This window comes from Phyllostomus hastatus, unplaced genomic scaffold, assembly GCF_019186645.2.
Source record: "Phyllostomus hastatus isolate PE091 unplaced genomic scaffold, TTU_PhHast_1.1 phas_contig_1, whole genome shotgun sequence".
In the NCBI taxonomy this organism is placed as follows: Eukaryota; Metazoa; Chordata; class Mammalia; order Chiroptera; family Phyllostomidae; genus Phyllostomus; species Phyllostomus hastatus.
The window spans coordinates 8,516,613-8,542,863 of record NW_025333498.1 but is presented as its reverse complement, the minus strand read 5'-3'; the positions used below and the strand labels follow the sequence as shown (position 1 = coordinate 8,542,863).

The 26,251-nt window shown below is 32.9% G+C and overlaps 1 protein-coding gene across 1 annotated transcript in view; it reads left to right on the top strand.

Moving 5' to 3' along the window:
• Positions 1-26,251, top strand: part of ZNF804A (zinc finger protein 804A) — a 250,909-nt gene that overhangs the window by 120,850 nt on the left and 103,808 nt on the right. The gene's annotated exons all lie outside the window — the stretch shown is intronic.

Genomic DNA, 26,251 nt, shown 5'->3' with positions numbered 1-26,251 from the left:
GAATACACAAAATTGAAAGCTGATCTCCCATTTTAAGCTGTGCCATAGTTGGATGCTTTAGTAGCAATGAATGGGAAAACTGAAATCACTAAATGGTAGATATTAGTCAATGTGTATTATTGATTCTGTGCCCTAGCATACAAGTTCCTATAATAGTCAGGATATATCCACTCTGCTTCCAGCAGAGTTAAGTCTATGATGTCAGGACAGGGAATTTAAAAAGTACAAAGACTGCTGGCCCCTTGCTCATGTGTGACCTTAGGATGGGCTCAATGGCTGCCTGGATCTTCTGGTTAGGCTTTCCCGTTGGGTGGAAGTAGATTCCATCAAATCGGTATGTTGTACAACTTAAACTTATACCATGTTGTACAACTTAAACTTATACCATGTTGTATATCAATTATATCTCCATAAAACTGAAAAAAATGGTGCAAGGACTTTACATCTGGAGATCCCCTCCAGTCTGACATACCTCTTTACAAAGATGTGTTGTGTTCTGATCCTTTAGTGCAGAAGTCTGAGTCACGTGGGCTCTGTCATAATGCTCTTATTCTTTTGTGACACTAAGGGAAAATGTTCTTCCTATTATACAATAGGAATATGAAAAACAAACCAGCATAATTTCCAAAAAGGATTTGAATAACAGATTAGGTGGCTGACTTTTCCTTTGTACTTCCAAATTCTCAGAAAGAGGCATTGAGATTAGATTAGTTTGCTTAAGAAAAAATAGAAAATAATCATAATGTGTTAATCTCCTTGTTAATTTCACTTTCTCTTTGGTGGAACATTATTTTAGGGAATTAGAGGATCTCAGCCTAGCAAAGAATACCTTATTTGTCATAACAGATACAATGAAATCATTTTTTAAAATGGTACATTTGAAATGGAATCCACGATTCCAAACTACTCCATTGGTTCAGCTTATCACTGAGCTTTTTGTTTTCAAAATCATTTACAGGTATTTTAGTTTTCCCTTAACGTTAGGGAAAATTAATATTATTTTGTTTTCCCTTGTAGGCCAATTTACAAAGCCCAGGTAAGCTAAAAATATCATTGCTCTGAAAATTATTGAAAGGAAAACTGAAAAAAAAGATGTATTTATATGATGAAAAAAAGATGCTTAATTAAATGTTGAATGCAAAATGTAGAAATTATTTTGTTAGTAAAACATTTTTTCTCAACTCTGTATTTACATAGCACTTATTACTATAATGTCTAGACATCTTTACAAATGTGTCATGCCAATATAAAACACTATATTCTCAGGCCAAGCCTATGGAAAACCATATGGCATACTGAGTTACTCAAAAGCAAACACAAAAATAAATCACCCTGTTTGATCAGATACCAGATATTATTGTTAGATTTTGATGATGTGACTTCCTTTTCACTTGTTCATGTTAAGTATTAATGTAATTATACCCTATGGAAATTACTCGCACTGACCCTGTATCATAATAAAAAAATTAATGAATATTGATTAGTAATATTGGTGTAACTACTAGTATGGTTACCCTTATTTGAGCAAACTCCTAAAAATCTTTATATTGAGATTCAACTAAACTTTAGGAATTATGTCCTCTCTTCAATTTTAAGAAATTTGTAATTTTAGAAACTTAAACTGTTTTCTAAGTAACCTACTAGAAAGACAGTTTTCCTTGACTTTGTTACTTTTAAATGCATTTTTAGAAATCATTTTTTTTCTTTCCATAGGCCTAAAATCAGGCTAAAAATACAATTAAATTATTGGTCAATAAAAGAATATTTACATTACCCACAAAAATGTAACATACACAAATAAAATAAATTTGTAGTTCTTAGAGTTGAAGGTAAAAATATGGAATTTAATATTAATGCTGAAGAAAGTCCTCTTAAGGCAGTCTTCATTTAATGCTAATTTACATTTTCTTTTCTAAGAATGTAAATCAAAAGGAGGAAATTAATGGGAATATGCGTACATTTCACTACTGGCAGAACTTTGAACATGGAAGAATCCCATGGGAAATGGTGAAGTAAAAGATTTAGAAAAAAAAAGTTTTTGTGGTTTTAGTCTCCACTACTGCACAGGCAAAGGGATAAAGTGGTGTGGACAAATAATCTTACACTTTCCCATGTCATTGTAGTTCACTGCAATCTGATTCTGATCTGAATATACTGGAACTGGGGCACATACAAGATCCTGTCTGAAAATTTGGCTGACTGATTACATCAGACTTTTCCTGTCTTTCAATTCTGATGTTCCATCTCCCCCCACATTTTTTCGAACACACACACATGCCCCTGGATGACGAAGTTACAACTTCGGCTCCTCTTTAATTGCTCACAGGATGAAAAACACAGCCTCGGGCAACAGAGGCAGTTCAGTGCCATCATGGCCTTACAAATGTCTTGGGACAGTGAGGTGGAGACAAACTTGCCGATTGCACTCGACTAATATTTTTGCTTGATATTTTATCCATGCTAGATCTGAACCCAAAATGACTATTCTTTTATGAAAATAAAGGATACAGTACTTAATATTCTAGTACAAGCATATACTTAATATTATACTCTTAATATAAGTAACTTAATACAAGTATACTTATATATGTGAGTAGTAAACAGCATGTATTAAATATGCTGAGACTGTTATTACTTGCAGCATAAGTAATGATACTTGGTATTTTGATATTTGTTTGAATTTTAACTCAATATTGCTTAATTTATTTTCTAGCAAGATGTCATTATTATTTATAAATCATGAATTCTCTCTCTTCCCTGCTAATATGTACACTTGTTTTTCTTATTATGTTTCTATACAGTGATGGCCAGGACACCAAGTAGTATATTAAAAAGTTTAGGTGTTACTGAACACTTTTGTTTTTTAACTCAGTGTCAAGGAGAATGTATTTAAAATTTATTTGTCATTAGGCCTGACATTCGTTACAGGTTTTGCTGACATTTATATCAAATTAAGAAAAGTCTCATTTACCAGTAGTACACTATATTTTAAAAATCATAAAATAAGATTAAATCTTGTCATATAATTGTTCTGAAACAAGGATAAAATGTATGTGCTTTTTTCATTAGTAATGCAATAATTTCAGCATTAATTTCAATGCTACTTATTTCTGATATAGAACCTTGTGTTGTAATTTTAACCACATTTTATGTGATCATTGCTAATCGACTTTACGCACTAAAGTAAAATATATTATTTTATTACTCCAATGTGACTTTATTTTAATTAATAAATTTGTCCATTGCTCTTTCTAATATTTATTTCAAGTTTTTTTTTTTTGCCTATGCCGTACATAAAAAATAAGGTTTAGTCAGCATTCACTCAGAAGGCTTGAATTTCAGAGTAATAAAGTCCATTTGTTTAGCCTAGTTGAATAAACACTTTGACCTGAATAAGTATTAATTAGGTAAGGAATTAGAATTGTTTCTGAGAAGAGCAAATATATTTACTCAGAAAAAAAGCAAAGTAGATCCAAAAAGAAATGGAAGTTAATGAAGAGAAAGTTACAAAGGGGAAAAAGCCATACCCATTAGAGGCAAGGGAATAAAAGAAGGATAAATAAGCTTTGAGATTCTGATAGATGAACATTATTTAGGATGAACACTCTAAATGTATAAGCTTGGACTTATCTACCTAGGTTGCCCAGCTCCAGGAGCAGTGGTAGCAGTTTTTACGAACTTTGGGGAACAATTTATGGACTGAATTGACAGCAAATAAATCTGATGTCCTTCTACAGGTAAATTAGATTACCTAAGGCTGCCCTACTAAGGCATTGTGGCATTGTACTAAACCAGTAACTCGTGCATAACTTTATTTTACATCCCCTTGGCCAATTTAGCATTAATGTATTTGTTTTAGTCCTTTTACTGCATTTACTTTCCTCCGTGCATCTAAAGGACTGGGGATTCAAAGGACCCTATCTTTGGCAAGTACCTCAAAGACTTATCAAAATAAATGTGAAATTCAAAAAGAAGTTCAATCTAAGATTCCAGTGTAACTGTTAAATATTTGTCCATGAAAAGTTTAGCAAACACAATGTGCAGAACAGAGTGATAAAAAATAAAAATAGCCCTGGCTGCTGTGGCTGTGGATTGAGCCCTGGCCTGCAAACCAAAGGGTCACCACTTCAATTCCCAGTCTAGGGCACATGCCTGGGTTGTGGGCCAGGTCCCCAGTGAGGGGCATGCAAGAGGTAACAACACACTGATACTTCTCTCCCAATCTTTCTCCCCTCCTTTCCCTCTATCTAAAATAAATAAATAAAATCATTAAAAACTAAATAAATAAAAATAAATTGAAACACTTTAAAAAATCACTGTGGGTAAAAGAGAGTTGAGTTTATCATAATTTTGTGTATATTTTGCAGATATAAATAACATACAGACAAATTTCTACAGAGAAAAAAACAATGAAAATAATTATTTAAATTTAATTAATACTATGTTATCAGATCATTCCACTTATTTGTTATCTTCAATTTGGAGGTGCATTAATTAAAATTAGCAAATAAATGTGTCTAAAGTTTTACACATGATTCTGCAATTTGATTATTGTACAAACAATAAGAATTTTGATCCAGTAAACTTTTTATTGTGCTGACTAAATTTAAAGCTTGAGATCTTACTTTAGCTAACATGATTAACATGGAAAATAATTGTATGAAAGGAAAATAAAGGTTTTTAAAAATCATTTTAGTTAGGTAAATATGGTTCTTGATTACATACAAGTATGCTACTTATATAATTAATTATACACTCAAAAAATTTATTCATTCACCAAAGATGAATAACAATTTACTATGTGCTATGTATAGTTACATACTGATTTAAAAGGCTTAGATACTAAGACTATTCACTATTTATTTTTTTACTTATGTGATTACCAAATATATTATTTCATAACTATTCATTTTACCAGTATTGCCAAATAAGGAAATACAATAGCCAGTTCTTGTCATTCAGTGTTCCAATAATTCATCTCCCCTACTTTACAGATTTCAAATGTTTTAGGCTTGTCTTTTCTTGAATGCCCCAGTCCTTTTTAAGTCAAACTTAAATAATCACAATGTGAGTAACATTAGAGTCACTGAAAACATTCCTTAACATCTACTGCTATATTCAAATATAGTTTTCCTTATAAAATTAGTTTAACTCATTAAAATAGGAGATGAGCCCTGACTGGTGTGGCTGAGTGGATTGGGTGCAGGCCTGAGAACCAAAGGGTTGCCGGTTTGATTCCCAGTCTGGGCACATGCCTGGGTTGCCAGGAGGTCCCCAGTGCAGGGTGTGCAAGAGGCAACCACACACTGATGTTTCTCTCCCTCTTTTTCTCCCTCACTTTCCTTCTCTAAAATAAATAAATAAAATCTTTACAAAAATAAATAGTATTTTAAAATTTAGGGTATGGAACACAATTCTTTTCTTATATCACTTGTTATTTTTCTGTATTTTAACCAATCTCTAATAATTATGTTAATGTCTTGGGAAATGAATTTTGACACTCATTCAACACTTTTTAATGTCAATTTTTCAAGGGACTCATAGTCTCAAATTGTGCTGCTTAGTGCCATAATTAGTAATCCTCAGTCAAATTATAAATAAAATTTCATATGTATTATATATTTTAAGACTCTCTTGGTTACCTTCTTTCAGAATAGGGCTCATGTGCATTCTGGTAGAGAAATGAAATGTGATTCAAACCAAGTGAATGTTTTCTAGAAATACCCAATTGCTTCATGAGATCCCCATAAACAAGGGAGATGAGGGACAGAAGGAGGATGTTAAGAGGCAACAACATCTGCATCTTGATGCTGATTTCATAATACATTCACAACGCCATACAGTCTGCACTCTGACTTGCTGATGACTCTAGAGAACAAGTCTCAATACACAGGATAGTTCAGAAACCAAATCTTCTGTTTCCCAAGCATAACACCAAAGTTCTATTTTTTTCCTTAAAACTTCATTTCCTTATGAATAAGTAAAACCTCAGAAATGTTAACTTTAAAGATATCTTTCAGAAACAGAGGTGAGTCAGATATTCTTTTGCTTATTTGGGCAAGAGAAGAGTTTCTCTGTTAAAGTTTTAGTATTTTTGTTTGTGAATTTAAAAATTCAGTAATACTTTAATGTCTTATATTCTACTATTTCTAACTCAAAAATGTTTATTATATGCAACATTAATAACATCATTAAGTTAGTATGGGTAACTTCCACCACAAAGACAGAATATAAATTATTTAACCATTTCAGTTGCCCTATCTGTAAAATGGGCTTAATTATAATATTTAATTCAGCAGTACATTGCAAGGGTAAATGGCTATGGACATAATTAATAAATATCAGTTATGCAATTATACAAAGGGGAATTAAAGTAATTTAATATTTTCAAAATTAGGAAAAATCTGTAATACTACCTTCACTTCTAATACCAATTGCAAATTTAGGGGTCCTCAAGACCCCCACTTCTGCCACAAAATGCAACCTCTGGGTTCCTGAGACCATCCTCAATTTTGATATTTTTGCCAGAAGGACTACTGAACTCATGAAAAGCTGTTATACTCACAAGTACACGTGAGTATTTCCATGAAAGGATACCAGTTGAAATTATCCAAGAGAAGAGACATAAGAGGCAGTCTAGGAAAGTAATGTGCATATAGAGCTTTCAGTTGTTCTCTCCGACTAGTGTCTGGGACAATGTTAACTTTCTCAGCAAGGGTGGTGACGACACTCGTGGAACAATGCCAGCCAATGTAGCTCACTGAAGCTTTGGTGTCTAGAAACTTTACTGTGTTGGGGACCACCCTGACTGGTCTCAGGAAGCTGTAACCCCCCCGTGACTTAGGCTGAGTGAAAGACCTCTGGACCAGGAGCCACTAAGGAGACAAAACTTATTTCCCTGGCATGAACGCTGCCTGTTCTAATGCCTGGCTCCCTTTGCATGATCGGCAGTCAATGACAGGTAACAATTCTCTAGGAAAGAAAATGAATGTGAGACAGACTTGATCACATGAGAATGACCTAAGGGAAGAGACTCAGAGCTGTGGATATGAAGGGGTGATGGACATCAACCCCTGCCCCCTCGGCTTTGTCAAAGCCTGAGTCCTTGTTCTTAGATGAAAGAAATCCAAGTCTCCTGGCTGCCTTTGTCTTCTCTGTTAACTCAGGCCTACGGAAGTAGCAGGGGCAATGCAGCCCAGACCAGAAACGGTGGACCCCCGGGGTAATCAGGTCTGGGACATAGAATATGTAAGGTCCTGTGAGATCTGTTTACTGGAAGATGTTATTAGATTAGAATTTGAAGGCATAAACAGGAAACCAAAACTGCCTTTTGAGTTCTGTTACTCCTTTCAAATGTTAAAACTCCAATCTCTGCCCAGAATCAGAGCGGGGGTTCTGGCTGCACCTTTGAAAGTCATCTACTTCTTTTGATCTTTTCTGCCAGACTGTGAATGCACAAACTAAGTCTGTTTTCTCAATAAAAATCTACTTGGGAATGGAGACCGGGTACTCTCCACTAGAGAGGGTGTCCATGGCATTTTCCACTAGAGAGAGTGGCCCTTCTGTCCCTATTTCCCCACAGGACTTGGTTGTCTCTACGTATATTTTTCTCGTGTTTTGATGAGCATCCGCAGCAGAGATGGATACTGCTGGCCAATATCCGCTTCATTACTGGAACTCGGTTGTATAAACATAGCGAACTACCCATGTGGCTAACTTCAGTGTCTGACTCTTCTGGAAGTAGAACAACTACAAGATCCAATGCCTCCATCATAAATCACATCATCAGATCACCTAGCATGGCCACAGGCCTCTGGCCAAAGAAGACACTTATCAAGCAAAACTTTCCAAAGATTTAGAGATTATCTCCCTGGAGCTGAAGACAAAAAACAGATCTCACTTTGAGCAAGGATACTGAAGTTCTTAATGCTCATCTCATCCCATTTGAATTTCAAATCAAAGTTCAAATGTATATACAAACTAGAGGTAGTAATTGCAGCTGTACATTACATGAAATAGTTAATAGTATATTGTTTATCATAGGTTTTTCATTGAGTTCAACTGATAATTTTTTCAAAACAAAATCTTAATTGTGTATTAAAGTAGCTTCTGTTTTAGTGTACAACTAATTAGAATTTTATTTTCCCTCTGGATAGAAAGCAACGTATTTCAAATTATATAGTTTCCATTTTGTGCTTCTATTACTGAATTGCAAGTGGGGTCCTGCCACCCACTGCCACCCTCTAAACAAAATTCTGGGAGAAAAGTTTTGGTGATAAAGAGAAGGAGTCTTTATTCAAATGCTTCACAGTTATGGAATAGTAGTTTTCCATATGCATTAGTCACTGAAGCCTATCAATTAAGTATAGTATCTTCAACTCCTGAGTTCCTATATCATTCCCCCTGTTAGTTTTGAATTACCCTCTTTCTATAGGATTAGCTTACAAACTAAAACAACATAATATACAAAAGCTACACAATTTTGGAAAAAAGGACAGGCTTCTGCCTCAGAGCCCATTCCCTCTAGAACACCCACAGAAGAATAACCCTCCCACCCTTTACCAGGCTAGCTTGATCCCAGCCTGTGCCTGGAGTATCTTCTCCAAGACAAAACACTATCCTTTGGGAAATGCAGGAAGCTGCAGCACGATCATCTAGGCATCCTTGAGAAAGATATACAGAGAGCCAGTCTCTGCCTTTCTTTTATTTTAAATCTTCTGGCCCATAATTCCATGTACTCCAGAGATGTTAAACTTCTCAGCCAACCCTTTCATAGACTGTTTACCATTACCTCTGGTGACCTCCTCCTACAGCCCTTCCCTACTCCTCCCCAGGGATCTGATAAGAGCTTTCTGTATTGCTTGTATATAATAAATGTTTTAGCAGTTCACCATATTTTTGGACCATAAGACACACCTAGGTTTTAGAGGAGGAAAACAGGAAAAAAAATTGAAGCAAAAAATGTGGTGAAATATTTAATAACATAAATAACATAATATTTCACCAACGTAAATGTAAACAGAACTCAAGAGCAGCATTAACAACCATTATTCCTCTAAAATTTGGGGGTGGGGTTGCGTCTTATAGTCTGAAAAATACAGTAATTTTCATGTTATCTAATTTTAATTATTTTAGGTTGTTTATGTTGTTTTATTTTTCACCTATCTTGAGTTTTAGATATTGATTTTCATTAGTAAAGTGCAAAGTGTGTTTTTCTACAACCAGATTACTCTGCCTAGCAAAGCTATCATTTAGAATCAAAGGACATATAAAGAGCTTCCCAGAAAAAGCTAAAGGAGTTCATCATCACCAAACCAGACTGACAAGAAATGATAAAGGGTCTTCTTAAAGAAAAGGGGGGTGAGAGATAACATAATAAGCAAACAAGCAGAATATAAACAGACTCATAGATACAGAGAACATTTTGATGGCTGCTAGATGGAAGGAGAGTTTTGGGGGATAGGTGAAAAAAGTAAAAGGATTAAGAAGTAAAAATTGGTAGTTACAGAATAGTCAAGTGTATATAAAATACAGCATAGGCAATACAGTCAATAATATTCTAAAAACTATGTGTGGTGTCAGATGGGTATGAGATTTATCAGGAAGATTACTTAGTAGGTTATGTAATGTCCAATCACTGGGGTGTACACCTGAAACTAATATAATATTATATGTCAACTCTAATTGAAAAATAAAAATGATTTAAAATAAAAAAGTAGTGCTGTTGGCATAAATACAAAGTACTAATTTACATACCATTCTGGAAGAAGTAACCTTTCTTTTTAATCATTTAGTCTTGGATATGGTGTGTAACTATACAAGTATTTTTGTGCATTCATTTTAATCATTATGATAATAGGCTTAGAGAAATAAAAGCTGTTCTATTTCTTTTCTGTGCTGTTAAACCTGTGCAAGTGTTTTAATTACCATAATTTTGAAAAAAAATTGTATCGCTTAAAATCTAAGGTAATATATTCATTTTCTTGTGTTCAATTTTATTTTTTGTATTCATTCTAAAATACCTGACAGCTGCCTTTGAATATGTTTTGTAGGTATTTGAAAAGAGTAAAGTGTAGGGTAGGATTGAAAAAGGGCTAGAACAAAGTCAAATCTGACAACTTATCAGATAAAAGGATAGAATAAGATATTTTGTGTATTATATGGTATTTGATAATAATAGCATTAATCTACTGTAAGACCTTGTTTTTAAAGATTTTTTTTTTAAGTTTCACATTCAGTTTAACTGCCTCTGACCCTGCTTGGTAGCTAGTTGGTCAATAAACATTTATTGATCAGAAAATACTAGGTCCTGGAAATCTAGTGGTACAACATATAGCTATAGTCTCAAGTTCTGAGATATAAGAGTTTATAGGAGTGGATAGCAAATATCCTGATGAAATTGAGCCACATTGTATGCAAATAAATAAAAAAAAAATTATCGTCCCCAGTTTTAGATTCATGGAATGTTACTCTGCTGAGTTAATATTGAGTCTCTCTGTGTTTGAAAGCTCTCTTCTTTCAGGTACTGACAATTTCAGATACTTAACTTTGCCATCTAGTTTAGAGCAATGAACTACAGTTGACAGATGTTTTTGTCTCATTCATTAATAAACATCCACCCTTAACATGACCTAAGGAGAACTTTATATCTGCCTCTCTTTCCCCTCCTCAAGATCACCAGAGTTGAGTATTTTTTAATCTTTTCTGTCTCATTAAGCAGCACAATTACCCACCCAACTGTTCAAGTCTAAAAACTCTAAATTATTCTTTTTTTTTACCTTTTAAAAAATTTATTGATTGTAAAGGGTGTTTAATAAAAATTATTCTTTATTCTCTTTCCATCATCCAACATATGCAATGAAACATCAAGTTTTTCTGATATCATCTATTTGCTCTGTTTGTCTTTAATTGAAATTATGTCCCTGACTTGCTTCTGTATATTTTTTCAAAGCCAATGTCTCATTGAACTCTCATTGCTTAGGCCATTAATTTTAATGCATGAAAACAGTTGCAACTAGATACTTTCTAAGCACTTTCAAAGTGGCAAGTCTAGCCTGGCATATCCACCATTATCTTAATTTTTTTCTTGAAATGCTATAATGTTTGAAATAGATAAAAAATGAAGAACATTAAGGTAAAAGCAAAGAAACAAACCTTAAAATTCAAAATGAAATTTTATCCATGGAAAACAATATATGGCACATATTTACTAGGCTCAATAAATATCTAATTTGTAAAAAGAAATATGTCTCATAATTTTGAATTTGTGTGCAAATTATTAAATATTGAAATATATACATATTTCATATTATATGCAATACACATATGTTAAAGAGAGTTAAGTTGAAGAAAAATGTCTCAATCTGTAAAATATTAATATTTAACAGTGGCATATCAGGTATATGCCACTGATTGAGATTTCTTCTAGTTTACAGTATTGTAGAATAAAATAGGAAATGCTGCAAATTAGGTAAGAATGTTTTAGGGAACAATAGTAATAACATTCAAAAGAGGTGTGAATTGTAAAAGTAGGATGAGGGAAACATAATAGCATAAAGAAGTAGCTAGCTAACTGGGGAACCTTGTAAGTAACATGTGATCATCATCGTATTGACATCTATATAGTCATTCTGGAATTTGCCAAGTACAGAAATGGCCATGGTGAAATAGTCCCTAGGAAACTCAATTGTCAATACTAGGGTCAAAATTACATAATAATATATAATTGTAAATAAATGGTATAATGAATCTATTTGATGATACTTGAAATATTCACCCATTAACGGGTAAAAATAATAGGAAGTGAACAACTTTTCCATTGTAGCTTCACCACCTCCTAGTCATGCGAGCTTTGACAAATTTCTTTTCTGGTATTTATTTTCTTTTCTCTCTTTTTTTTTCCCAACACATGCACAATGCTTTTATTTTGTTCATAATGATCAAAACACTTAATTATATCCAGTTCTACACTAACACACTTAGGATCTCTCTTAGGCTCTTTCTTTTCAAATTTATTTTTATTGTATCTATTCCATTACCATTTATCTCCCTTATACCCCCCTCCCACCCATAATCATCACACTGTTGTCCATGTCCAGGAGTTCTTTTCTGTTTTTGCTCAATCCCTTCATCCCCTAATTACAGCACCCCCACCCCCACCGCTGGAGCTGTCATTCTGCTTTCTATTGGAGTCTGTCTCTCTTCTGCTTGTTAGTACAGTTTGTTCATTAGATTCTACATGTGAGTGACCACTAATTAGGGATAGATGCACCTGTCCTTTGTAGCTCACAGATAATTATAAAGACCTAAACTAACACATTAAAACGTGGAGTGGATGGATACTCCACTCATGTAAATCTTGCTGTACAATTTATCATTTACACTAGCTACAATTCTCAGTACAAAGGGTAATTTGAAATTTATAAATACTTTTAAAAATGAGTATTTATTTGTTTTAATATTCTTAAGTCAATGTTCTACTGACACGTCTTTTCAAGAATATAATTACAATTATTCCTCAGGGACCATATTTAAATGACCTTATTTGTGTTGATATATCAAGAACAAAAGTCTAAATTCTTACAAGAAAAAAAAATAAGTCCTCCAACTAAATATACAAACAGAACACAAACTCATGCATATTTATTTTTTCTTCTTTTCTCTAGGTATTAGCAAATATCCCATTATTAGAATACTTCTGTTATAGGAGAAACTCCCAGAAACTCGGTTCTTGGTGTTGACACAATAAAGAATTACAGATTAACGAGCCTACTAGCTTGCAATCAAAGTTTATCCATGCTAAGTTCCAATGTGAAAACAAAAGCAAGGGTGGCTAGAGCGGGGTTGGCAAAAGCAGGATGGCCAGAGGCCAGGTGGTCAACACCCAGGTGGCCAAATGCCAGGTGGCCAAAAGAGGTGGCCAGAGGCTTGGTGGTGAGAGACCCCCTGGCCAGAAGCTAGGTGGCCAGGGGACCCCCATGTGGCAAAAAGAGCCAAGAGAGTGAGTATTTTATTCTGAGGACTTATATAGTTAGTGGGGTGAGGGCAAAGACATTACATTTTGATTAACAGGTAACGGTATTGCCAACTTCTACCCAGGGAGATGTGACTACCCAAATGTAGGTATGAGTGGGAGTCTGTTAGCCCTGATCCTTACCTTGCTCCAGACTCTATTTTTTTCATTTTGCACAGGTGACAGGGGGCTGGCAATTAAACAAGTTGTTTTAAAGGATTTCTTTGAGCACTGTAGACTCATCCCTTTCCCCCTTCTAGGCTTTGGAATGAATACATAGTCTCAAGGTTTTCCTTTTCCCAGCTAGTGGAAAGGATACACGCAGATTTTCCAGGGCTTCCCCTTCCTGCCCAATCACAATTTACTTGTGTTGTTCAGAATGCCTGGCAGCCTCATTGAACCAGGCTCAGGACAACAGGGTCACAGACCCTTTGATTTTAGCCTCTTGTATTAAGTTCTTTATTAGATTGCAATGGTGAGGGCCCTGCCTTTATTTCTCCTCAGGCCACTCATTCTACAAATATACTGCATTTAGCACAAATGTGGAGCAAATGTCAGAAACCAAAAAACAAAAATTACTTGGATTATAACTTCTTATGAGCAAGATCATGTGTTTCTTTATCTCTAAGCATAATGCCTAGGACACAGTAGATAATGGACTATGTTTATTGGATAAATAAATTATAACAAGAAATAAAATCAAGTTATATAAAATACCAAATGGTATATGAATTAGTCAAAGTATATATGTTAATAATTTTACTGTCCCAAATATAAGAAACCAACATTATTAAATGGAAGCTTTGTTCTCATGCTTTGGTGAATCATTTTTTTCCCAATAGAAGCATGAATCAAAAAGGGTGTATTTTTTATGAATTAACGTGAAAAAGGTTTTCTTTTCATTTTAGACAAGCCCATAAAAGATTACAAAATTACTGAGAGCTTACCTGAATAAACTAAAATCCATCTCCCAGTTTCACACAAGAATCTATTTTTGTATTTTTTTATATTTTTGACATTTTCAATATCTTTTCTCAGTAATTTTTAAAAGCTAGTTAGTTCAACAACAAGCTTTGAAAAACTTAAAGTTTTCAAAGGGTGAAAAAGTTACACTCTAACCATTTCTGCTTGTCTGTAAAGAATCAAATACATAGGAAACTATAAATAGAAATAAAAATATGAAATGTCTTAGTAAAGAAACTTTTTTTTGGATGGGAGTAAAGGACAGAAAACTATACTTGAACAACAAATAAAATAAAAAAAATAAAAACAAAAATAAAATAAATAAAACTGTTATATAAAAAAGCAAACTGAAATATTACCTATGGAAAACTATATCACTACTGAAAATATGTTACAAAATACTGATATTCATTTTGCATGAAAAAGCTATAGAATTTTTAATAGAATTTCATAGATGGAAGAAAGATTAAAGCTTTATTACATATTTCTTTTAAAAAATAAATGTATAAATGATTTCAAAATAAAAGTTTTCTATCATCTTTTGAAACATGATTTAAGGAAGCATATTTAATAATGGGTATTTAAATGTGTTTAGAATAACTTTTTACATATGAAATAAGTTGGTTGTGCTTTTGCCTTGGCTGGTGTGGCTCAGTGGATTGAGCACCAGCCTGTGAACCAAAGGGTCGCTGGTTTGGTTCCCAGTCCAGGGTACATACCTGGGTTTCAGGCCAGGGCCCCAGCAGGGAGCATGTGAGAGGCAACCACACATTGATGTTTCTCTCCTTCTCTTTCTCCCTCCCTTACCTTTCCTAAAAATAAATAAATAAAATCTTTTAAAAAAGTTGATTGCACTTTTATATATTTAGTGAACATCTTAAAGTTCTTTTATCTAGAATAAGTAGAAATGGGAAAAGATAGCTTATTTTCAATAGGCATATATTTAATATAATAAATTCCCATTCAATTTGAGAATAAAATACAACCATATCAGATAACAAGTGTCACTAGTTTATTCAGGAATTTATCTACAATTGAATTGGCTTTTGTTATTAATACTTACTTTTAAAATATTCATATTTTAAAAAGTCAATTTATAAATATAACTCACAATTTTAATTATATATCATCAATCTTTGGAGTAGATCAGCCACTTTTGGGAAAGAAAAAATTCACTAATTTATGAGTTTAAGATATTTATTATATTTTCAGTGGTATCATAGGTTCCACTGAATCTATTATATGTATTAAAATAAAATAAGACTTTTCATATACATTATTTAGCTTTCATTTCATTCAATAATTACATTGATACCAAGTGATTCTTGCAGAAGATTTAAGATATGATAAAAATGAAAAAATGGTAAATATGTAATATACTATATAATAATATATGAAAGTCCTGTTCTTATACTAATGTTTGGGAGTTAATTTTTAAAATAATGTTTGTTAGTAAAAAGAAAGTATGAACAGCTAACTTTTAAAATGTACATTACAAGTCCATAAAATAAATTAAAAGCATAGTATGCTAAAGCAATGTATTCTGTATTGACTCTTTACACAAACAAAATACACTGGTGGGGAAACATGAAATCCAGACAGACTCTGTAGTTAATAGTAATATCTCAATATTAACTTTTTAGTTTTTTCACATGTATCATGGTTATGGAAGTTATTATTATTAAAGAAAACTTGTGAAAACTTGTGGAGTACATAAAGACTCCATATTACATTTGCCTCTCTTCTGTAGATATAACATTATTCCAAAACAAACAAAAAACATTTAAAGGAAAGATAACATGAATAGTAAATAATGAATCTTTCTATGGTTGAAGAAAATAAAAGATATAGATAACTTGGTGCAATAGACATGTTAAATTTTTTATTCATTTTCTACACATAATTTTATATACCATGTAAAATTGAAATAAAAAAATCAGTAAATTATGACTTTACATAATACAAATATTGGTCATAGATATTTTCCATATACAAAATTATATTATGCATATATCTTGATATGTTGTCATTATAAACTACAGAATTTCCTATTCAGGGAATATATATTAACTAAAGTAAATTTGGGACAATTTCACTTTGAAAAATTTAATATGGTACTGTGTCTCTACTTTGCTGGGAAGGGTGTCAGAAAGGCATAGTGTGTGTTTATGGCAAAGCTTAAGGGGGCATAATGTGTGAATTTTAAGGTGCTATATCTTATACTGGCCAAACATGGCATTTTTTTTCTAATACTGGGTTATTCAAAGGTATCCCTAAGCCCCAACCTCCTCTCTTTCCTCAACAGAAAGACACCCTCTATCACAGGTTGGCTGCATTTGACTTTATGCTTGGAAGAGAGAGAGTGACAGGCAAAAAAATATGATTTAACGAGGTCCCTAGAAGGGTTTGTTTGTTTATTGCTGTCTAGTTTGTGGAGGGATTTTTTTTTTAGTAATATTTCTGTCCTTCCTATCCCTTCCCAGTATATCAAAGGAATTGCCTGACTTCAAATCCTAACAAATGTGTGAGACCCTTCCACTCACTAAGCTTCATTCAGTGTTCTCATCTGTAAAGGGTTCAACTCACTGCCTGGCATTGGCAAATTTGACAAGTGTCAGCTATCTGATTAAATGAACTTGCATTTGATTCATTTTTCTTTTGGTTATATAAAGAAAACAGCGTTTTTCTTTGTGTTAATATCAGAGCAGTTAGTAAGCTTTAGAGCCAATGATGTTTTGCATTTTGAGTCCTTACTGAAAACACTTCACAGAAGTTAAATTAAGTTTACTACTTCAGCACATTTTACTCAAGGTATGTTTGAAAGGCGAGAGATAAAGCTGGTTTGTGATTTCTATAGAAATTTTGCCAAACATAAAAGTGGCATAAAACCATTATGCATGGAGGCAAGCACAGTTAGGGTATTTTCAATCTGTCAAGTTTGTATTTTAAAAAATGTAGTAAGGCTTTATGAAAAAAATCACTTTTCCTTAGTTTTGTTATCTCTTTCTTTGAATTTCAGTGTACATTTGTAAATCAAATTGTGCTCAGCCAGATAATGCTTAAACGAGAAGCTTAAAGCTTTAAGGATGGTTTCTAGGGACTTGCACAAGTTACTTTCATATACAGAAAGTGATTAAAATAGCGTTGCAAGTTTTCAATGAGATACCAAAAATACCATTTACTACTAATAACAGTCTATTTAAGTACATATTTTTAGGTATAATGGAAAATTTGATCCAGGAATTATTTGAGTCCTTTATATACTAGTTGCCGTGCCAGAGACTTGGAAGACAGGTAGGAAATAACATCATGTAACTAAACAACACAAAGACAAGTTCCCAACTCTCCACACATCACCAGATATGTGCAAATAAATTTGGAGTTACATTTCTAAGTGCCACAGTGCAAATGTGTGTACACCAGCATGTATAAAATATAAGTATCTAAGATTGCTCAAGGAGGTCAAGGTTGTGTCCATTGACCACAACATGAGATGGACTTTGCATACTGTGTATCGACCTGATAGTGTTCCTGGCTGCTAGTTACCTAGGCCCCAGTGAGATTTTGAGATTGGAATTATGAGACTAAACTTCTGACATAACTTTCTCATGAAAACTGTATCATCCATATTTGCGACCCTATGGAAATATATTCCACAGCTATTATTTTCCCTAAACTGCTGATATACAGCTTAGATATGAAATACAGGGCTAAGAGATGTCAATCACCTTCTCCTTTTTCATTATCTCCCTCTCTTTCTCTGTCTCTCTTGCTCTCCACTTGCTGGGTCCAAACCTACAGCCTGTCTTAGTGCTGATGGAATCTTTGCCCATTGTATTCTTCGTTCATTCAACACATTTTTATTGACAACCTGTTATTCTTTGAGTGTTGTTCTCCGTGCTAGGAATACAGCAATGTAAAAGACATACAAAAAGATCTTGACACTTCCAGATATAAATGGAGACATCTTATAAGGTAACCCATGTTACAAATAAAGTTAAAGATCAGGGTCTGTTTTTTTAAAAATGTTTTTGGCTGACATTCTCTCTATTTTGCAGGGTATAATTTACTCCTAACAGGTCTAAATAATCTTATTTTTAAGAGCAATTAATTTACTCAATCATTTATCTGCTTAGTTTTCCATTTTTAAATTAGACAGGACTGCTTAAAGACATAATCACTTAAAGACAGGATTATGTATTTTGAGCTACCCAAAATAGGCAGAGAAATAGGAGAATTAAAAATGTTTGTTCATAAAGCTATAATTTTATAAGCTCTATACTCAGCTAAGACAGAAAAAAATTATGAGCAGCAAGATTTAATTGGGTTTAAAGGTAGAAGCCAACACTAACATTTTTGAAAATATATATGAATTTTAGAGTTCTTGAGTGATAAATAACACATATTGTTAATATGAGAATAGGGATATAGGATGCACCAAGAAGTCAGAAAGCAGGGTCTGAACCCAAAGGAAAGGAAGGTCAATGCTAGTAAAACTTCTTCAAAATCAAAAGAAGAATGACTGAGCATATAAAGTTGATGAATTATTTGCCATAACTTAATATCATTGTAAAGCAGGAATTTAGTAAAATGAATAACTATTTTCAAATTATAATAATAAAGTTTCTTTTATATGTGTGGCAATTTTATTTCAAAAAAATCATTGTACATGTTACCTGTTTAAAAATAGTGTGACATATAGTAACAATATAGTTAATCCATAAAGATAAGCATATTATTTAGAATCAAAGTAGAGTTAATAACATATACACTGGGTAAATTATACAATTCTATAACCAAGTTGATTAACTTTTAAGTTGAATGTAAAAACAATGAAATGGCAATATCTTAATGCACGCTTAAATTTATACTGGCTGTCTCAGTGGTTATAGCTCACTTTTTAAACCCTGCATCTTGTCAGTGGTATATGTTATTAATGAGTGAAAGAATGAAGAACACAGGGCTGACCACCTTGAGCCAATATAGCTCCTCAATTATTGTTCTATTTATCTGTTCTCGTGTGAAACACATCTCTATTACTCTTACTGATTTTTCTACCCTTTCATTCTCACCAAACCCTCTAAAAATCAGGATTTTCTGAACCAAACTGACCACTTATTAAGATCATGAATGACCTTTACTAAATATCTAATGTAAGGGCCATCTCCAATACAATTGCTTTACTTTTTTCTTCCAAGAGCTTTTGTCTTTAACAGTTAAATCATTAACTAATGTTTGCCCCCCACTCCCGTGAGCACAGGGACTTGTTTTTCACCACCCTGAGTCTCCATCCCTGCAACATATACAATCGGTGTGCCATCATTTTTTAAATGGTTCAGTCAATGACTCCATGGTATGAAGCCCAAATAAATATGAAAGACTTTTGTTAAATGTCAAAACAACTTTTGAATAAGCAAAAACATAAAAGCCATGTATTTTTCTTTCATTTTCCAGATCTTCACACTAAATGTTTCCTCTCTAAAATAGCCATTAAACCATCTTTAGGTAAGGTTATGTGAGTGATTAATATGACTCATTAATTCATGGTAATTAGTGATGTGAACAAAAAGATTCATAAAACAAAGAAATTTTAGTATTTTCCAATTTGTTACTCATTTTCCTATTGTAATCATACAACTTTTATTTTCTTGAGCTACAAACCATCATATATACTCTTAGGAAAAATTATGACTTTACCTTTGGAGTTCAAACAGGCAAGCAACTAGGCTTCACACCTGTACGACACCGAGTGCAATGCTTCATTAGCTACCTGTTGTGTGATTCACATGCCTGATTTCCTCATTCCATTAGGAAAAGTATACAGACAGACTATATTTATTAAAATATAGCTCTATTGTCAATCAGAAATGTAAAATCTATGCATAAGCTATATACAATATAACAACTTAAGACTATAAAACTGTTATCCCAGGACCAAATCATTCCCTTGACATTTGTAATTGCATATATGACAGCTGAAACTAAAACCAATGTTGTGAGTTATGAAAATATATGTGTACTTGCACCACACCCAATTTCTGGATTTTGTAGTTCATATAATTTATTATAGTATTCTTATTGTTACCATCCCAAGGAAATTTCAAAGCTGTTAGAATAAATGGTAAAATGTTTATTGAGGAAAAGTAAAACTATCAAAAATATGTTCTTGCCTTAAGGAAATAGCTGACTTTATTTTGATATTGAATTTTTTTACAAATGGACAAGTAATTTTGAGCTATGTTTAGCATGGTCTTTATTATAAACATATCTGTAACAAAGCTTTGTTAATGTCACTGCTTTCTGAGGATTTCTATAGAGAATTATGAAACAATTAAAATAAGCTTGTTTTATCTATTACCTCAGTAGCATATAAAGAACTGTCTTGGTTGAACATGCACACAGGGACATATTGGAATATGATGCTGAGTCACACTAAGTTTAGAGACTGAAGCTGAAAGAAAAGTCAATTTTTCTACTACTATTATTTCTCCATAGATTGATGAGACTCTAAAATATTTCCCACAGTAAATTGTACATGTAGGTCTTTGGAATTTACTAGTTTCAAGCAAAGTTATATATCTGTTGTATTTTCTACTGATACTTTACTTAGAAAAAGCAATATAACACATTGTCTAGAGCTGCAAAACAAAATTGTTCCTGAAAAAACAAAATGCCAGCCTGCTTATAATTTAAAGAAAAGTGGGCCATTATTTCATAAATATATCTTTTAAAAATGTACACATATAAGCATGCTTATAGTTTATTGTTTGCTTTACTAGAAATCATATTGATAATCAAACCAAAGTAATTATTTGGTAATCATTATTTTTCTACTTAACTACCAAATCATTTTTTGGTGATAAGCTTGCTGATCAGAGGGTTTGAAACTTTGTAGGTAATGTATTTAACATCCTGAAGCCTTCACATAGAATCATTATATAACTTGGATAATGACTCCTAGATTCCAGAACTAAACACAAATAAATAGCCATAAATATACTAAAAACGTGTTTTAAGATTATTTTTATGGTAGAGTTTTGATTAAGAAACATATACATATTGATAAACAGGCTAATCAAAGCTTCAGCTTTGAAGTAAATATACTTAAGTGTATTCATGAATCAAATAAACTTAACCTTGTATTTGATTACTTGGAAACTAGTAAGTTTATCCAAATAAATGCATTGTATACTGGCTATAAAATATCTGAGCAACCTTGACTTAATTGCTATAGAACTTAATTTTATTCAATGAAAACATACTTTATCTTACTTCCTGCCTTGCAGATATTTCTATGATTTATAGTTAGAGCACTTTTGAAAACTGGTGAAAAAGAAAAAAAAATCTAAGACAAGCTGTGACAGCTGTTTGAAAATTAAAGAAGTTATAAAGTGAAGATAGGTCTCTAGCAAAACAATACTTATGCTCAAGAGACTATGTAACAAAATGTAATTAGGCACAGGGTCCTAAGCAGAGACTAAAAAATGGGTTTTAACTATAATTATGATATATAGCCTATAATTGTAAGCCTTACTTTTTTTTTTTTGGTTGAGTGAAGTAATGAAGTCAGTTGCACCTGGAGTCCTATTGTATCAATGTTCACACATATCACACTCATGTGCACACATTAAAAAGATACGACGTAGTCAGGTATTGTGGTAACTAAAAGTGAGACAAGTACAGAATTCATTATTTGAGGCTATCATTCCTTCAATTTTTTTACATGATTATATTTATTGACTAAATAAATGAAAATATATTGTATTTCTCACTTTTTCTTGTAGGTCAGTTTACTATTTGTTTCCTCAAATGGATAGTACCATAATTATATGTCACTTTTGCAGGAAAGATAACTGAAATATATATCAGAAACTTTAAAATATGCTTAAAAAGCATAAAACAGTAATTAGATATATATTTTAAATTACACTGTAATTAAAATTTCTATGCAAACAACTCACAAAAACATAATATTTTAACAGACTATTTAATAGATTGTACATGGACTTTTATTAATGTAGTAGTTGATCTTTAACCATTACTTTATAAGATCTGCTTTGTTAATATACTCATTCTGCTTAGTTGTAACCCAAAATTGTGAAGTTCTATAGAAACCGATATCTATTTAAGAAGAGAAGTAGAATATAAAGTCTATTTTAAAGTAAATTGACAGTTCTACTTGCATCTCAATCCAAAGGAAAAAAGTCTAGGAGCCAATAAAACTTCTTGGTAATATAATTAAAAAAAAGATATTACTGGCACTGATTTAATGGAGGCTACAAATTGAAGTGTACTGAAGGTATTCTTTGAGATACAAAACACGCTCATACTTATCATGAGGTAAAGTTTATCTTGAATTCACCGTTTATACTGACTGGTGGAATCAATTCACAGTGAATTGAATAAAATACTCAATTTTAGTTCAGAACTATTATCTCTGTATGTTTTAAACAGTGACATCAATTATTTTCTTTCACCTAAGGTTAAATAAATTTTTATAAATCTTTTATTAGTGAAATGCCCATCAAACCCATACTGACATATCATTTCCTACCTATAGGATGGCTAACATAAAGAAAAAGTTGGCAAGACTGTGGAATATTGAAACTCTTGTACCCTGTTGGTGGAAAGGTAAAATGATGAAACCTCTATGAAAAACAGTATTGTTGTTCTTCAAGAAATTGAAAATAGAATTACTATATGATCCAGCAATTTCACTTCTGAGTATATATCCAAAAGAATTAAAAATAACTGAAGAAGATGTGTGTGCAACTGTATTCATCACAGATTCATTCACACACAATAAAAGCAAGAGTGGAAAAGTCTAGTGATAGACTGAATGGGGTTCCCCAGAAGTTTATAGGCTGTAGCCCTAACCCTGATGCGACTGCATTTGGAAACAAGACCTTTAAGGAGATGATTAAGATTAAATGAGTTTATATAAACAGAACCATAATCCAATAGGGTTTGTCTCCTCACAAAAAGAGGAAGAGACACCAAAGTGTGTGCATGCAGAGAAAAGACCATGCCATGATGCAGTGAGAAGATGGTGCTCTGCTAGCTAAGGACAAAGGCCTCTGGAGAGACCAACCCCAAAGCACCTTGACCTTGAACTTCCACCTTCCAAAACTGTGAGAAATAAATATTTATTCTTTATGCTACCCTGTTTGTGGTATTTTGTTATAACAACCCTAACTGACTAATACATAACTCAAATGCCCATTGACATATGAATGAATAATCAAAATGTGGTATATACACACATGGAATATTATTCAGCTTTTAAAAGGAGGAAAATTCTGACACATGCTACAACATAGATGACCCTTGAGGACATTATGCTAAATGAAATAAACCAGTCACAAAAAAGACAAATGCTGTGTTATCTCACTTACATGAGGTATACAAAATATTCAACTTCGTAGAAACAGATAGTAGAATGGTATTTTTCCAGGGGCTGGTGAGAAAGAGAGGATGAAGAGTTGTTGTTCAGAGTATGTAGAGTTTTAATTTTGAAAGAGAAAAGTGTGCCAGAGGTTAGTTACACAACAATGTGAATATACTTAACACTACTGAATTATAAAATAGTTAAAATGATAAGTTTCATGATGTATATTTGCCACAATTTTTAAAAATCAAAGAAAAAACACTAATTTTATAGAATTGATAATGTTATAAGATAAAATGATTAAATTGATTTTTACTTTCACTCTTAAAATTTAAAAGTGAAGTGATAATTTAAGTCTTAAAACTCAAAAACAACTTCAGTGAAATATAAGGAAATATAAGGAGTCTACCTTGTCCAAAAGTTCAAAACCTGGAGACAATCAAAAGATAAAAATTCAAATAGTTATTGTAAATAGTCCAGTTGTGAATAAATAAGATACTTGTCAGTGGTTTCAACCTGTCCATTGTTAAAACACTCTTCAACTTCTTCCGTCATGCTTAATAACCTGTTATGTATCAAACACAACATTGTTAAAAATAAACTTTCTAGTAACGGTAGCAATATAAAGCAAATATGGAAGTGGCACAAAGTAACCATTGTTAGTACACATTGCATTTTCATCATAACTAATATAAAACCAGTGGATTCTATGACAAGGTGAAAATACATCCTTTGAAAATCTATAGTAGAGGAATTTTTTAAGTTAAACATCTTTTATTGTTTATGCTATTATAGTTATCTCATTTTCCCCCTTTGACCCCTCCCCTCGGCTTGTTCCCCACTCCCTCATGCAATCCCCACACCATTGTGCATGCCCATGGGTCATGCACATATGCACCTTGTCTAATCCCTTCATCTTCTTTCATTAGATCTCAGTTATAAAGGAGATCATGTGGTATTTGTTTTTTATTGGCTAGCTTATTTCATTTAGCATAACCGTCTTCAGTTCTCTCCATGCTGCCACAAAAAGTAAGACTTCCTTCTTTTACTGCTGTGTAGTATTCCATGTGTAAACATACCAACAGCTTTTTTATCCATTCATCTACTGATAGGCACTTAGGCTGATTCCAAATTTTGACTATTATAAAGAATACTGCTATGACATAAGGGTGTATATATTCTTTTGAATTGGCATTTTGGGATTCTTTGAATATATTCCCAGAAGTGGAATTACTAGGTCAAAGGCAGTCCCATTTTTAATGTTTTGGGGAAACTCCATAGGGTTTTCCACAGTGGTTACACCAATCTTCATTCCCACCAACAGTGTACTCAGGTTTTCTTTATTCCACATCCTCATTGGCACTTGTTTGTTGATTTGTTGATGATACCCATTTTGGAAGGCGTGAGGTGACATCTCACTGTGGTTTTAATTTGAATCTCTCTGATGACTACTGATATTGAGCATTTTTTCATATGTCTATGGGTCACCTGTATGTCTTTTTTGGAGAAGTATCTATTGGGGTCCTTTGCCCATTTTTAAATTGGATTGTTTGTCTTCCTGGTGTTGAGTCTTATGAGTTCTTTACATATCTTTGAGATTAAAGCTTTTTCCTATGTATCATTGGCAAATATGTTTTCCCATACAGTGGGTTCCTTTTTCATTTTGCTGATGATTTCATTAGCTGTGCAGAAGCTTTGTAATTTGATGTAGTAACATTTTTTTAAAATTTCCCTTTATTTCCCTTGCCCTGGGAGATATATTGGCAAAAACATTTACACATGTAATATCTGAAATGTTACTGCTTATGTTTTCCTCTAGGATTTTTATGGTCTCACAACCTATATGTCTTTTATCTATTTTGAGTTTATTCTAGTGTATTGTGTAAGTTGGTGGTCTAGCTTCACTTTTTGGCAAGGACCAGTCCAGTTCTCCCAACATCATTTGCTGAAGTGACTGATCCCTTCTCAGGCCCACTGAAATGGATGTTTAGGGGGTCAACCCCAATGTCTTTGGTTTAACAAGCTCTCAAGATCATTCCAATGCATCTAATGCTTAAGAATGTCTGTTCTTTGAAGTTAAATTTCACCTTTCTTTACACCTTCCTCAAACTTTCTATTACATCTATTGAAATGAAATCCCATGATCATATCAAAAGCAGGTCTGGGATGGGATCTGAAAACTATTTCTATAAGATTTTTGAGGGGTGGTGATGCTGATGTTGCTGGTCTAGTGACCATATTTTGAGTGTCATTGTCATAGCAAATATGGAGGCATATTAAGGAGTGACTGTTAAGTCCCGGAAGTTGGAGCGTATTTTATAAAATTCAAAGACTATTATTCTTGGACTATTATTATCTTCGTATTTACACATGCATTTAGTAATTATAATGCCATTTATACAAATTAATGATTTTTTCAGTGGCACTATATCATATACTGGTCAAACTCCTAAATGATGATAAAATTACACACATGCAGATTTTTTAACATGATGTAACAAATGTATCCTGTAGTCTATATTAACTAATGATCCTCTTTTAACTGCATGCATATAAACACCAAAAATTAATTATGATTCACATGATGAAGAATGTGCTGAATTTAGGCTTTATGTATCAGATTTGAGCTATTCTACTCTTGCTCTGATCATGTTTTTATGCAAATATATGTAGTACCTCCCTGTTGTGTGCACTACTGTTTGCCCTGCTTCACAGCCACTGAATGTTCCTTTAAATTGGCAGGGAATGACCTAAGCTATTTGCACACTCTCCCTGCGAGGTTTTTACCTTCTTGTGCTAAGACATAAACACACTGCTACCATCTGGTTTATGAACTATCTATCTAATTTTATGACTAAAAAATCTGTAACCCAAATGATGGAGGATTT